Source organism: Oryx dammah, unplaced genomic scaffold, assembly GCF_014754425.2.
Source record: "Oryx dammah isolate SB20612 unplaced genomic scaffold, SCBI_Odam_1.1 HiC_scaffold_17, whole genome shotgun sequence".
Taxonomy (NCBI): Eukaryota; Metazoa; Chordata; class Mammalia; order Artiodactyla; family Bovidae; genus Oryx; species Oryx dammah.
This window is the reverse complement of record NW_024070201.1, coordinates 45,238,612-45,254,554: the sequence shown is the minus strand read 5'-3', so window position 1 is coordinate 45,254,554 and position 15,943 is coordinate 45,238,612. Positions and strand designations below refer to the sequence as shown.

Here is a 15,943-nt window from a genome sequence, read left to right as displayed (position 1 = left end):
TGGAATGAAAACTGACCTTTTCCAGTCCTGCGGCCACTGCCTAGTTTTCCAAACTTGTTGGCATATTGAGTGACGCACTTTCACAACATCATCTTTTAGGATTGTTTCCATTGCTGCCCTATCAATAGGTTCATCAATACTGTCTTTCTAGATTCCACATATATGTGTTAATATATCATATTTGTTTTTATCTTTCTGACTTACTTCACTCTGTATAATAGGCTCTAAGTTCATCCACCTCACTAGAACTGGCTCAAATGCATTCTTTTATATAGCTGAGTAATATTCTGTTGTATATATATACCACAGCTTCTCTATCCATTCATCTGTCAATAGATATCTAGTTTGTTTCCATGTCCTAGTTATTATAAATAGTGGTGCAGTGAACATTGGGGTATAGATGTTCTTTCAGTTACAGTTTTCTCAGGGTATATATAGATAGCTCACTAATAGGATTACTGGGTCATATGGTAGTTTTATTTCTAGTATTATAGGGAACCTTTATCCTTCAAATGATAGGAAGGCCTATTTTTGTGCCTGATTCCTTCACCTTTTAATCTTTCTGAAGCTTTAGGGAAAAGTTGTACAGTCATACTAAACAGATGAAGACTGTGAATCTCTTAATTCTTACAGATGGTGAGAAATTTCAAAATTGTAAGGTCTTGATTTCGTTTTGTGTAACAGTTCTTTCCTCAGTTTATCATTCTCCTCTCACGTATTATCATAAATAGAAAAAAAAGAATTCAAGAGTCACTTTTAACCAGCTCCCTAAGTATAAAACCAGCTTTTAAGTATTTTCTTGAACATAACTCCAGGATATAATTCTGCTAAGCTTTTTATCACTTTGTAACAAGAATCTTCCTCCTTCTGTTTCTAATAGCATGTTCCTCAATTTCTTCTGAACTCTCACTGTGGCATATTTAAAGATTAGATTTCTACCAACAGACTGTTGAAAACATATAGGCTTTCTCTCAAAGTTCTTCTAGTCTCTGCTCACTTGACTCATTTCAGTTATTTTCCAAGGTTTTAGGTACCACTTCTAGGCATCAAAATCTGCATTTTTTTTATATTGTTTTATGATGGATTGCCACAAACTTAGTATCTCAAAACACAGATATATTGCAATTTCTGTCAGGAGTCTGGCATGACTTAGCTGGGTTTTATAAGGCAGCACTCCAGGTGTTGACTGAGCTGTATTTTCATCTAGAGTTTCAACTAGAAAAGCTGCTCTTAGCTTATACATATTGACAGAATTAATTTTCTTGTGATTTTAGGACTGTTCACAGTTCCTGGCCACATTACCTTTTCCATAGGCCTTCCTTCAACACGATAGCTTACTTCTGTAAGTCAGCAGGAGGGAAAATTATTTCTAAAGAAGGGCTGAGACTCTTTTTAAGGCCTTCTGCCTGATTAAGTTGAGCCTATCCAGGATAATCTTCGTTTTGGTTAAAGCAAAATCAACTGATTGGGACCTTAATTTTACCTGAAAATTCCTTCATGTAGGCTACATTCTATTGTTTAGCAGCAAAGGGAGGTCATTAGGTAGGCCCTGAATCATGGAGCTACCCTCATCTGCATGCCAAGTGGTAAAGTATATGAAGTCCTCAGTCCAGTGTTTGACGTATACTAAGAGCTCAATGAAATTAAAAGACACTTACTCCTTGGAAGAAAAGTTATGACCAACCTAGATAGCATATTGAAAAGCAGAGACATTACTTTGCCAACAAATGTCCGTTTAGTAAAGGCTTTGGTTTTTCCACGGTCATGTGTAGATGTGAGAGTTGGACTGTGAGGAAAGCTGAGCGCTGAAGAATTGATGCTTTTGAACTGTGGTGTTGGAGAAGACTCTTGAGAGTCCCTTGGACTGCAAGGAGATGCAACCAGTCCATTCTGAAGGAGATCAATCCTGGGTGTTCTTTGGAAGGAATGATGCTAAAGCTGAAACTCCAGTACTTTGGCCACCTCATGTGAAGAGTTGACTCATTGGAAAGACTCTGATGCTGGGAGGGATTGGGGACAGGAGGAAAAGGGGACAACAGAGGATGAGATGGCTGGATGGCATCACCGACTCGATGGATGTGAGTCTGAGTGAACTCCAGGAGATGGTGATGGACAGGGAGGCCTGGCTGCTGCAATTCCTGGGGTCCCAAAGAGTCGGACATGACTGAGCGACTGAACTGAACTGAACTGAACTGAACTGAAGAGCTCAATAAATGTTAACACTTCCTGTCTTCAATTGTTCTAAAGTCTCTGTTGGAACCACAATCTCAGTGCCCAGAGGGATATGTTACTCAATGAAGCAAATCCCACTGAAGGGGAGGCGGCTCTAAAGGAGTTTGCCACCACCTAGCCAAAGGAGAATCAGATTCTCTGACTTATAAGGGCATGCTTCACAGTTTAGGAAAATCTGGAGAGAGGAACTATTACTGGAGACTTGAAGACCTAAACCAGAGAACTTGGAAGGAATACATATGCAGATTAGGTTCCAGGGAATTTTTCAGTGCATCAAGGTAGAGTAGAGAAAGGAATTAAGAGAGAAGCATAGCCCAGGGAGTGTATGCCATCCAAACAAGTAAGATGGCTGTTATATGGAGATACATATAACCTTCAAGATATCCTCTTAGTTGACTAATGGGACTTGGAGTTTAGGTGGTTTAGGATTATAACTGAGCTATTGTGTACATGGAATTCATTTGGTGCCTATACCTATTCCAGGTGGTAGAGGCAAATTTTAAGAGATGATATTCAGTTAAGATTGGCCTATGAACTAAAGTAACCTGAAAAGTGGCAAGTGCATCAGGGAAAACATCATGAAAAGAGACAAAGGCTGTTTGAATGGGATGAATAAATTCCAAGGACTAGAGGATCCAATGGGACCAAGAATGGAAATGTAGGAAGAAGAGAAGCTCCCCAAGGTAGAAGCAGGTTTCAATCTCTAGGAGACCATGAAGACTGAAAGTAGAATGTCAGACCCACCATTCCAAGGAGAATAAATATAGGGCTTAATGATAATATGTCAAGTCCAATAAAGATTAGGAAGGTTACATACATTTGGGAAATGAATGGAAAGATCAAGACTTAAGGGTCTAAATTAAGGCCAAGGTTTGTTTTTTGTTTGTTTGTTTGATTGATTTTTACTTTAACTAGAAACTACATACCACAACTGCAGTCAGGAACGCTGATCCTGTAGGTTTTCTTTCAGAAGTGGCTTCCCATCTTCTGAAGCTTCTGCCATGAGATAATAGGTAATATTAGTTATGGAAATTGCTGCAACATGGAACATAACTTTCAACATTTTGGTATAGACTCAAATTAATGGAGATGCTGTGGGTCTCTTCTGCTGCTGTTTTAGCAATTCTATTATTTTCTTGTCTCAAAATGGAGGGATGCTTTTCTTTAGGAGATATGGGAGATTGTAACCCAAAGAAGGCCTCTTAAGCATTTGAAATTCCATAGTCATTGACCTCCATATGGGTTAGGAAGGAACAAAAAATGTAGGACAGTAGCTCTTGCTACTTTTTCCTTCTAAGACTTTAAGACTAAGCCTACTGACCTAGAATTCTCAGAGCTGTCAGTTTGAGGGCGCAGACAAAGACACATAGGGAGAGGGTAGACTTCTCAATGATCATCTCCACTAGATGGTCTGCTTCATATTTGGACAGATACTGTGACACTGGAAAGCTGGGGAGTTGGTCTGTCCTGTTACACTCTCATGCTCCTATCATTATTCATTCTGCAAGAGTAACTGTGCTGAGTGTTGGGTAGGAGTTGAATGTGTGAGAAGACAATTTTTAGATTACCTTCCCTGAAGGAAACTGGCACACTATGGATATATCCCCACATTAGGAGATGATCTGCCTGTGATTTGAGAGCATTGGTTTACACCCCAGTGGACACAACGTTTGATCATGAAGCAGCATGGTAAAAGTAAGATTTTATATTGACTGCAGAAAGTGTAACATGGAAATCAATCCATATATTCAATTCTTGCTGAAGACTGAATCCTTGGTATCTATTATAACCTAACAAAATGATCTCTGCTGAAGATGAATGTAGAGGCCTTTACTAGGTGTATGTAGGTCCAGAACACACTAGTATTTCCCTCAAGAGTAAATAAATTTTACAGTTAAGGTGTTTACCAGGATCCTTCCTTTCCACTTCCAACTAGAATGTCTGGGAAGAAATCCACTGAAGTCACATAAAAATCACCTTTGTCAGTTCCAGCAGGGATCTAGTAATAGTCATAGAACTAGATCGTTGTTGAAGATCCTTTTTTGTCTTTCACTGACTTATTCTCTAAGAAAAATACATATAAAATACTGTGTATATTGAGGACTTGTATATAAGGCACTTTTTCTAATAGTTTCCAACGTCAATGAGTCATTCCTTGTAGCTTCATGTGCCTCAGAGCTGATACTGGTGTTGTGTCAATGAAAGAGGAGCAGAGATATGTGTAATAGGAACAAGGATGAGGAGAAGAAAAGATTCTTTTAGTTCTTGTCTACTTTGTTGTTGCCTACAGTGAAGGACTTTTGGGGTAGAGGTAGAATATTTACCCATTCTTGGTGGTACTGGAAAGATTTTATCGATGATTTCTCTACCTTGCTTATCATATGAAAATGAAGTGAAAATATTAGTCTCTCAGTCATGTCTGACTCTTTGTGACCTCATGGATTATAACTTGCCAGGCTCCTCTGTCCTTGAAATTGTCCAGATAAGAATACTGGAGTGGGTTTCTGTTCCCTTCTCCAGGGAGTCTTCCAAACTTAGGGATCAAACCCAGGTCTCCTGCATTTCAGGCAGGTTCTTTACTGTTTGAGTCACCAGGGAAGCATATAGTTTTGGTCTATTTGAATGCCAAATTATAGAGATAGATTTAAAGAAGACAGGAATCTATTCAAAATAGGCAGAAATTGCAGCAAATTAATGCAAGTGTTAAGGGTTGTAATGTCCTCACTCTTCTGACTGATTGAACTTGACTTGGTTTTAAACCAATTTAAAGTTAAAAACATGAGTTAATCTTTCAAAGTAGTTGTTGTCAGACTTTATATCGAATAATGTTTACCTGAGGATATCTTAAAAATGTGGATTCCCACCCCACTCACAGAGAATCTGACATGGAAGATCTAGCTTGTTGGTCAGGAACTATGGTTTTTATAAACACCTCAACTTCCATTTTGGAAATGTTGCCAAGTGGTAAATCACATTTTGAATAAAACTCTCTTCTAAGGAAACATTTTTAGTGGAGAAAGGGTGGGAGTGTAAAAAATAAATTTGCCATTTCTGTTGGCCTGAACATGATGATGTATCATTTGACTCTCTTTACTTCTTAGTTTCCAGTTGAGGTACTCTTTCTGTCTCAGTATTTGAATGAATACACATGAAAATTCAACTACTGTGCTAGAATGTTCAACTGAGTTAAATTTTTTAAGACTTTAACTTCAAAGGATAAAGAAATGGAAAGGCCTGTGCAGAGGTATAAAGCTTTTTAAGGAGACAGGTAGGCTAGATCGAGAAATGCTGCTGACATGTGACTGGGTCTAATATGGTCAGAAAAATTACCTGAAATTTCTGATAATTGCATAAATTATCGAAGAAATAAAATAGACTATTTCCCAGAGCTGTAGTAGGCCTGAGTGTCCATAATTAAAATTTAGATCAAATGTTGTATGAAGTTAACAACAACAGAAACAACTCTGTTTACTATATCCTGGAAATACTCTCCTATTCGTAGAATAGATAGTAAGGAGTTTGAATACTAAACAAATGAAAAATCTTGGTTATTTACAGATATGTTATTAATGAAAGCAGGCAGATGTCAGAGTTCCCAGTAGCAGCATGGTATTGCTACATGATATTATAGCACTATTTTTAATAGTCTTAAGGAATATGATTTTGATCCTAAGATTATCTGTCAACCAAATTAGTAAAGAAAAAAGTAAAGCCACTAGTGTAATGATTTTATTGTATAAGGTAAAAACTGAAAACAGTTATAATGAAAATTCTATCTAGTTCATACAAACAATGAATGCTTGAGAGGGTATTGAGAAAAGGGAAACCCTTTGAACTGTTGGTGGGAATATAAATTGATATACCCATTAAGCAGAACAGTATAAATATTCCTTAAAAAACTAAAAATAGAACTAAAATGTGACCCAGCAATCCCACTACTGGGCAATTACCCAAAGAAAACCATATTTCAAAAGGACACATGCACCCCTGTGTTCATTGCAGCACCATTTGCAATAACCAGGGTATGGAAACAACCTAAATGTCCATCAAGAGAGAAATGGATAAAGAAGACGTGGTACATATATACAATGGAATATTACTCAGTCATAAAAAGAAATGAAACTGGGTCATTTATAGAGATGTGGGTGGACCTAGAGACTTTTATACAGAGTGAATTAAGTCAAAAAAAGAAAAACAAATAGCATATATTAATGCATATGTGTGGAATTTGAAAGAATTGGTATAAATGATCTTATTTATAAAGCAGAAATAGTGACATAGATGTAGAGAACAAATATATAGATATCAAGGGGGAAAGGAGGACGGGATGACATATACATACTATGTATAAAATAGATAACAAATGAGAGCCTACTGTACAGCACAGGAAACTGTATGCAGTGCTCTGTGGTAACCTAAATGGGAAGGAAATCCAAAAGACAGAGGATAAATGTATTTGTACAGCTGATTCACTTTGCTATACAGTAGCAACAAACACAATATTATGAAGCAACTATACTTCAATAAAAACTAAAAATTCCAATTAGCTCAATACAGGACTAGGTGGTATAGGTGAGGATACTCTGTGTGTGTGCGTGTGTTTGGTGGTAATGACAGTGAAAATGTACCAAGCTGGTAAAAATTTATTTCTGAATGTGACAGATAAGAATGAAAGTTAGTAATGACATGAAAGGGTGATTCCTTTCTCTCTGTGTGTGTGCATGCTCAGTCATGTCCCACTTTTTGTGACCACATGTATGTGTCCCTCAGGCTTCTCTGTCCATCATCCTAACTAATGAAATCATAAAATGAAATAAAGAAATCTCAATTGGTATCACAAAAGTAGACAAAAAGAATTTCAAAAGAAGAAATTATGGGTACATATAAATAAGTGACAGGAATGAGTCAGGTTTTTCATCCTTATGTATATGCCAGTAGAACTGTTTTTAAACACACATCAAGTCATATCCACCAGAATGTTCATAGCAACACTATTCATAAAAGTGAAAAATTGGAAACAATCCTGATGTCCTTTTACAGTCACATCATAACTAAAAAATGACATATTCATACAATAATAAAAACAATATCATAGTGATATACAACAATATGGGTAAATCTCACAAATTTAAGTTTGAAACAAGCAAATACAAAAGAATACATATAATATGATTCCATATACAGAAAGATAAATACCTGCCAAAATGAATTTATAATATCACAAGTTTGAGTAATGACTAGTGTAAACTGTTAGGAAGTAGAGAGATTAATGATAAGAAGTAGCTAAGAGTATGAGAGATTGTTCTGGAATATGGGCAGTGTTCTAATACTCCATCTGGCCATGCTTAAGTGGTCAATTTGGGATACTTCATTAAACTATAGATACTGGTAGACTCTAATCTCATGGCATCATCTTCTCTATGGTTTGAAAAGTCATTGGTCATTGGAGGAAGGATCAAAGAGACCAGGAGAAGAGACCAAAGCAGTCTTTGTTCCATGCCAGGAGGACTGTCAAGTTAATCTGTGTTCTTCCTAATTAGGGTAAAGTCACAGGCACATGTTTTATGGTTATTGGGCTCAAATCTTTCATAGTCACATAAACAGAAAGCAGAGAATCTCAGACCTTATATGGAAAAACCTCTGAGAACCTGTTTGTTATTTCCTGAGCTAAAAAGACTGAACATGATTGGTCTGAGACAAATTTGAGGGTACAGTTGGACAGGACTAGAGAAAGACTTATAGCTCTTTAGGGTAAGGGTCAGGCCACTGGGAAATGGAGATTTTCAGAGACTAGCAGGTAAACTTAGGCTTTTTATTAAATGACTTGTTCCCTGTAAAAAAGGAGGAGAGGGTAATTCTTTGTTTAATTTCCTGTTGTCTAAGAAAAACACAGATAAAGTTGTGTGGACATCTATGTGACAGGAAAATAACATCAGGTAACTTGTATTCCGAGATCTTCTGTGACATTCCCTAACTCAAAGTTTCCTTTCTATCGCACCTCAGGTTCTAAAGAGGAAGACTGTGGAGAATAGGCCTCTCAGCCATATTTAGCAGAAATTCAGTAGAAGGGATATAGTTGATGACACCCATGTTATAAAGGTTCAGATATTTGTTCATTTATCTAATCTATATTGATCTCTAGCTTGTTAAAGTTCATGAATACTATTAATTCCAACTTGCTGAGATTGTCAGGAAGCTTTGAGCTATTCAAACTCAAGATATCTTCTCTCAGAAATAGGAATTTTTGGGACTCTTTTGTCCTAAGGAAAGTGCACATGTATATGTGGTTTGAGTGTGTATGTAGAGATAATTACATTGTCTGATTTTAAGACGTACATACTGCTACCAAGAACAAGATGGTATTAATGACGACAGATATAGGTCAATAGAAATGGAGGTGTACAGAGGATCTAGAAATACACTCATACATATATCCTACACCGATTTGCAAAGAAGAATGGAAAATCTATTCAACAAATGGTGCTGGGACAATTGTATATCCATGTGGAAAAAACCTGATCATTGAGCCTGCTTTATACCACACCCAAAATAGCTCATCACACCACACCCAAAATAACTCAAAATAGACCAAAACTTAAATGTAAAAATTAACCTATTAAACTTCTGGATGAAAGAAGAGTGAAAAACATTAATATTCATGCCCTTGTAGTGGGCAAAACTTTCTTAGGACACTAAAATCATGAGCCATAAGAAAACTGATCAACTAGAGAATAAAAATGAAAAATTTGGCTCTCTGAAAATTATATTAAGGTCTAAAAAGAATGGCAGAAAATATTTTCAATGAATCTATCTGACAAAAAAACTTGTATCCAAATTATATAAAGACTCTTACAGTTCAATAATATGTAGGAGAATGCAGTAAGAACAGGGCAAAGTGTTTAAATACCTGATTTCATAAAAGAATATAGAGTGGTCAGTAAGTGCCTGAAAAGATGGTGAACGTCATCAGTCATTAGGGAAATTCAGATTAAAACTGCAATGAGGAACCAGAACAAACTCTTTAGAAAGGCTAAAATCAAGAAGACTGACAATATCAAGCATCAGAGAGGATGTAGAGCAGCTAGACCATGCCTCACTATTGGTAGTCCATTTCAGAAACTTGTTAGTCTCTTGTGAAACACGCACACACCATATGACTCAGACATTTCACTTCTAGATATCTAAACAAGAGAATTAAAAATTTCATCCACACAATGATTTGTGTATAGATGTTCACAGTAGATTTTTGCATAATATTTAAAAGCTGGAAATACTCAAAATGTCCATAAATAGGTAGATACTGGGTTGGCCAAAAAGTTCTTTTGGGTGTTTGTGTAACATCCCCTGAATGAATTTTCTGGCTAATCCAATAGCTAAACAAAATATGCTATACAATAAAATACTGCTTAATAATAGAAATGGATAACTACTCATACAAGCCACAACATGGTTGAATTTAAAATTTATTCTGCTGTCTGAAAGAAGCCCTCAACAAAAGAGTACTTCTTGTATTATTCCACTTATATAAAATGCAAACTAATTTATAGTAACCCGAAGAATATCAGTGGTTGCCTGCGACTGGAACAGAGGGAGGAATCGACTGCAAAGGGGCACTGTAAATTTTGGGGGATCATGAAAATATTTTATGTCTTGATTGTGGGAATAGTTTCAAGGGTTTAGTGGTTTCAACTTGGCAAAATTCATCAAAATGTACAGCTTAAATGCATGCATTTTTTTGTGCTTAGGTTATTTCACAATAAAATTGACATAAAAATAAAATAATTTTAAACTAGGATAGAGGAAGTCTCATGATTCCATCTTCTGTGGGACCTTTCTAGTGTGAGAACATAGGTTCCTTTATGTGGGAGTGTATGCTTACACTTAGATGTGACTTCCGTGAGACTATTTTATTCCCATATTCTAATTTGCTTTTAGACTAGTGAAGCTTCTAGGAGCATTCTAAAGCCACATAGCAAGAGAAGATCTTTTCCTTTTCCTTGGTTTTTACATTTTTGTCTTCACGTACCTAGCGATTAGTAGCAAATGCCTTAGCTACAGTTGCAATATGAGGCATTGTCTTGAGGACAGAAAGAAACTGAACTGGGACCTGAGCCAGGAGCAGCCAAGTGTGCAGAGGATGTTTATGGATAACTGAGGAGACTGAAGAAAATAGTTGAATCCCTGGGGGCCCAAGGGAATGTGAAGCCAGCATGGGAGCAGCCTAGGACAGAGTTGTACTTCTTACCAGCAGGTGAGACCCTTGAGGTGGAACATACATGCATCCCAGCTTGCACCCAGTAACTTGTTTAAACCTCTCTCTGCCTTTCGTTTTCTCAACGCATCCATACTATTGCCATCTTCCCAGTGTCCCAAAAGAGTCTAGTTTGATTCTTTTTCATTCTCTTCTTCACTTTCCACAATCAAACGACTCATCTTCATAATTTTACATATAATTTACACTTACTGGTCTACACCTAAGTGCCAGGCACTTTTCGAGACAATGGGGTTAGAGAGATAAATAAGAAAAAGGCTGAGTAGGTCCTTTGAACCGATAGTCCAGAAACATTGAGAGGGGTCTATGAATGCAAGAAAGATTACATCAAAGAGAGCATTAGTTGAGGCTCCTCTCACATTTGGTGACGTCCCTTTCCATTTCTACAAAGGGTAGAAGCTATGTGGTCAGACCTTCCTCATCTTCAAAGGTTGTCACCTTCAAATTTAGACTCTATTCACTCTTGTGTTCTTCCCTCTGGTCCCTAAGGAAGAGGCATCCCTAACCTCTTTGCAATAATAACTCTGTCCTCTAAATCGTGCTATACTCACCTCCCATTGGGCTTTTTCTTTCTTTTTTTTCTTTATCTTGGGTCTAAAATATCTTCAGATTTTACTTTTGTGGTTGCTTTACTTTGGATAAGAAAACACATATCTTCCAGTTTTTGTTTAAATATAGAGTGGATCTTGCCTCCTCCATAAGCTTTTCTTTATATTTCTTTTATTGCCAGATTTCTCAAAAAGGAATTTCAAATTTAGTACTTCTGGCTCAGTAAATATTTGTTGATGAAATAAATTGCTGAACGCATCCTATCCACTTATTATTATTTAGTTTCACTTTTGCCCTCACCTTTTTCTACAAAAAGTTTTCTAGAAGCCTGATATTTACATTCTAATTATCCAGTCCAGGGAGCCTTTCCAGCTTTCTATCCTGTTAAACTTGGGAGCTCCTCTTTGTGGACCATCTCTCCTCTCTTATACCTATCATGATGATGTGCCGTTGAGTGAATGAGATCATACAAGTACCGCTGAATGGCAGTTTGGTAAAGATTTTTAAATGTCAGCATTTATTTCACACATATTTATTGAGGGCTTTCAGCATGCTGGGAAATGTTTTAGGTACTGTGTGTTGACCAATGAATAAGGCAGGTTAGCTCCCTGCCTCTACAGTGTTTACCTCTACTGAGGGAAGCAGACCATAAACTTCAAAATATTTGAAGAACGAAAATAATTTAGGTTATGTGTTAGCAAAGAAACAATGAGATAATTGGATGGAGAGTAACCTGAGACTGCTTTTGATCATGTAGTTAGAGAATATGTGTTCAAAGACTGCTGCTAATTGTGAGCTGCTTTAGGCTCTTGATGCAGTGTCTAGCCTTGTCCAGTTTCTATCAAATATCATGATCCACCAGTGACACCAGTGGGTATTTATCTAAAGGAAAAGAAAATACTAATTTGAAAAGATCCTCCCCATCCCTGACCAGGTTCATTCCAGCATTATTTACAATAACCAAAGTTGAAAGCAACATAAATGTCCACTGATGGATCGATGGATAAATAAAGTGTGGTACATTTCTAATGGAATATTACTCAGCAAAAATAAAAAAAGAGAGAGAGAGAGAAAGAAATCCTGCCATTTGTGACAACATGGTTTGACCTTGAGGGCATTATATTAAGTAAACTGTCAGACAAAGATAAATACCATATAATCTCACTTACATATGGAAGCTAAGACAAAACATAACATAACCAAAAATGAGCTAAATGATACAGAGAACAGATGGGTCGCTGCCAGAGGGTGGGAGAGAAGGATGGAAAACTGGTGAAGGAGGAACAAAGGCTGACATTTGTAGTTATAAAGGAGTGAGTCCTGGGAATGTTATGTGCAGCATGATGACTGTAGTGGATAGTACACTATTGTGACTTGAAAGTTGCTAAGAAGACCTTAAAGTTTTTCATCATAAGGAAAAGTAAAGTATAACTGTGTGGTGATGGATTTTACTAGACTTGCTGTGGATTATCATTTTGCAATATATACACATACGGAGTCATGTTGCACAGCTTAACTGATATTATATGTCAATTATATCTCAATAAAAAAGAAAAAAGTAACAAAATGTTAGCTTACCTCTTAATCTCTACCTCCTATTCTAGATATTACTATTTCTGTAGCTCCTCTTTGTACTTGGATTTATGGTGTTGAGTGGCTTATCCAGTTAGAAACTTAATTTGAATTCCTAACTCTGGCTCTTTGGGGGTATTACTGCATTTTGATAGGGAAATGGTGATGTGGGCACCTTTTATTTCTTGCAAGCCATTTTTTCCTACTTCTTCACCTAAACTATGTCCCTGTTAGTAACCTACTAAATGCCGAGCATTAGTTTCTGCTATTTGACTGCTCTGTATAAGAAGCTCTTGAATCTGTATCTCTATCCTTGTATGGTCCACCTTTCACAGTGCATCCTGAAACTCATTGGTAAATCATTAACTTGTTTACAAAACTCGAAAAGTCCTCATTGGTTTATGATATGATCAAATTACCTGGCCGTAGCATCCAATCCCTATCACAATCTGGCAACAATCAACCCAGTCACCCCTTTTTTTCTTTGAAATGAAGTGAAATGAAGTCGCTCAGTTGTGTCTGAATCTTTGTGTCTCCAGGGGCTGTAGCCTACCAGGCTCCTCTGTCCATGGGATTATCCAGGCAAGAGTACTGGAGTGGGTTGCCATTTCCTTCTCCAGAGGATCTTCCCGACCTAAGGACTGAACCTGGGTCTCCAGCATTGTAGGCTGACGCTTTACCGTCTGAGCCTTCTGTTATGATATTACTTCTCTCTTATGATTTGGTCATCTGGCTGCAAAGCAGTTGGCATCTTAGCTCCCCCACTGGGTATCAAACCTCAAAAAGTGAAGTCTTAACCACTGGACTGCCAGGGAAGTCCCAACCCAATTATTTTTGCAACCACTCTTTTTCCTTTTCTAAACTTCTAGTTCACTTTCTTCCCTTAAAAGCTGTACTCTGTCATCTTTCCTCAATCTCCTAGTTTTGTTAACCCTGTATGTTGAGGTGCAGCAGAATATGCCACCTCCAAATCTGCCACTCTGACATGTGGATTGTTCTGAGCAGAAGGCAATTAAGACCCAGCAGATTCGGGAAAAGCTTTTTTACCTCTCCTTGAACTGCCTAAAAGAATTATATAGAGGGCCTGTACCAGAAAGTCTTGGAGAAGGAAATGGCAACCCACTCCAGTATTTTTGCCTGGAGAACTCCATGGACAGAGGAGCCTGGTGAGCTACAGTCTGTGGGGTAGCAAAGAGTTGGAGTGACTGAACGACTAACACTGTGCCAGAAAGAGCTATTACCAGAGACAGCTTTTTTATCAGAAAGACATATCTGCACGGCATTGCAAACATTTGCTTACCAATCATTTGCTCTTCCCATCTGCTTAACTGTCCCCCTCCTCTTTGAAGCCCCAGACCCCTACTGCCTCCTCCTTAGCTTGAGATGGTATATATGCCTCACTTGCCAGACCATCTTTGAGTCTTGGTGGGGTTTCTGTAAGTATGTAATTAAACTTAACTTTGTCCTGTTAATCTGTTTTATATCAATTCAAATATTAGATCAGCAAAATATTATATTAGATGAGCATTTCCCAGGATACTATACTGCTAACCAATTCTCCTTATTTGTGAAACCTCCCTTTATTCTTCCAGGTCCAGTTAGTTCCCTTCTTCTCTGTATTTACTATAGCACCTCTTACTTACCTGAGTCATAATAAAGTAAATTTTCATGAGTCCTTTGCTCTTGGAAAGCAGTGATGGTTAAAAGAAATCCATGCAACCTTTTGTGTTCTGAGAATTAACTTACTGCAAAGAGCCCCCGTTTTGCATATGACTTTGGTAGAACTCATTTGTGTGTTCCTATTGCTTAAAGGAGGCCAGACACAGAGGCCCTTTTTTAAAATGAACTGCTTTTCTTTCTCTCTGTATTGTTATACAGTAGATCTTTCTTGCTTACTTGTTTTAAATGTGAAATCAGACAAAGACCCTTTAAATTCCATTCTTTGCCTCATGAAACTTTCACTAAGCTGTTTGTCCCCCTGATCAACTGCAGTGTTTGAAACTAAACATTAAACTTCTCTCCTTTTTAGCCCCCTTAAGGTTGACCCATCCTCGTTTTGATCCAGCATACAACCAACCCCTCCTTAATGATCCCTCCTAAGAATAAAAATATTTCCTTTTATACACACCCTCTCTTCTGTGTTCATTCTAGCCTGTTCACCCTTCCCTACAGACGAAAATTGCTTTCTACCTTTCCTTTGAGATGCTTGCAGTTTTGTTTGAACTGTTTTCTCAATTACAATAGTCTCTTTCCCTTGATTGCAATAATCCTTTCAAATGAAGTCTCTTCTTATGTCAGTGTAGATTTATTTTTATTTGACAATAGAAGTTAGAAAATTGTTTGTCTCTTTTGATAATGTACTCCCTTTCCCTCAGATTTGGAGCTGTTTATTGGAACAATGAGAATATTAGATTCATATTTGTGTTCTCATCGTGCCTTAATCTGCCTTGATCTATGACTGTCTCTATTCCCGTTTCCATCAATTTCTGTTTTTATTTTAGTCTCTTAGTATGTTGTTGTATCTCTCTGTCTACCCAATTCTCTCCTTTTCCTTCACTTACCTGCCTCCTTGAGGCCAAGCTTCTGTCTTCAGGTTGCTCCAGAGATGAGCGAGAAAACAGAGCAGGTTCCTTCCCTGAGTCTGGCAGTTTGCTTACTGAAATCTCCAGCCTAGACCTCAGCTCCTTCTGTGGTAAAACAGCAAGCAGGAAGTGAAAAACTGGTTTCACTTTGGTTTTTTTTTCTATTTTTTTTACCTCTTTTAAAAAATCAGGATACAGGATGCTTGGGGCTGGTGCATGGGATGATCCAGAGAGATGATATGGGGTGGGAGGTGGAAGGGGGATTCAGGATTGGGAGCTCGTATACACCCGTGGTGAATTCATGTCAATGTATGGCAAAACCAATACAGTATTGTAAAGTAAAATAAAGTAAAAATAAAATTAAAAAAAAATCAGCTGATTTAAAAGAATCCTACTCACTTATTTATTTATTCAATCATTCATTTATAACTGTGATTTATATTTATTTATATAATTATGATTAGATAATTGTGATTTATAATTGTGTTTGCATTGTGATTCCTGGGTGTTATGGTTATTGCAAATGGAAGACTAACGTTGGGGGAGTGGTGTGTGTGCATGTTTATTTATGGTGGCCTGGGGTGAGCACCAGATAAAGAACATGGGAGAAACGGGATACGGAAAGAATTTCAGAAAAGAGACAAGGGCACTTTAGAATGTCTTCCTCAGGAAACTTGGTTTAACTGCTTTACTGTTCTAGCTGTGTGATTGATTTGAAAATTAACAAAGTTTCAAA

At 37.3% G+C, this 15,943-nt stretch overlaps 1 protein-coding gene across 1 annotated transcript in view; it reads right to left on the bottom strand.

Annotated features, from left to right (window-relative positions):
* The window catches only part of LOC120876539 (interferon-induced very large GTPase 1-like), a 41,573-nt gene extending 26,181 nt beyond the window's left edge, over window positions 1-15,392 (bottom strand). The window contains exons 1-2 of the mRNA XM_040258502.1: window positions 15,187-15,392; window positions 3,159-3,228 (exon numbers count right to left, since the gene is read on the bottom strand). The gene's annotated coding sequence lies outside the window, so the exon portion shown is untranslated. The remainder of the gene's footprint in view (window positions 1-3,158; window positions 3,229-15,186) is intronic.
* Window positions 15,393-15,943: the final 551 nt, after the last annotated feature.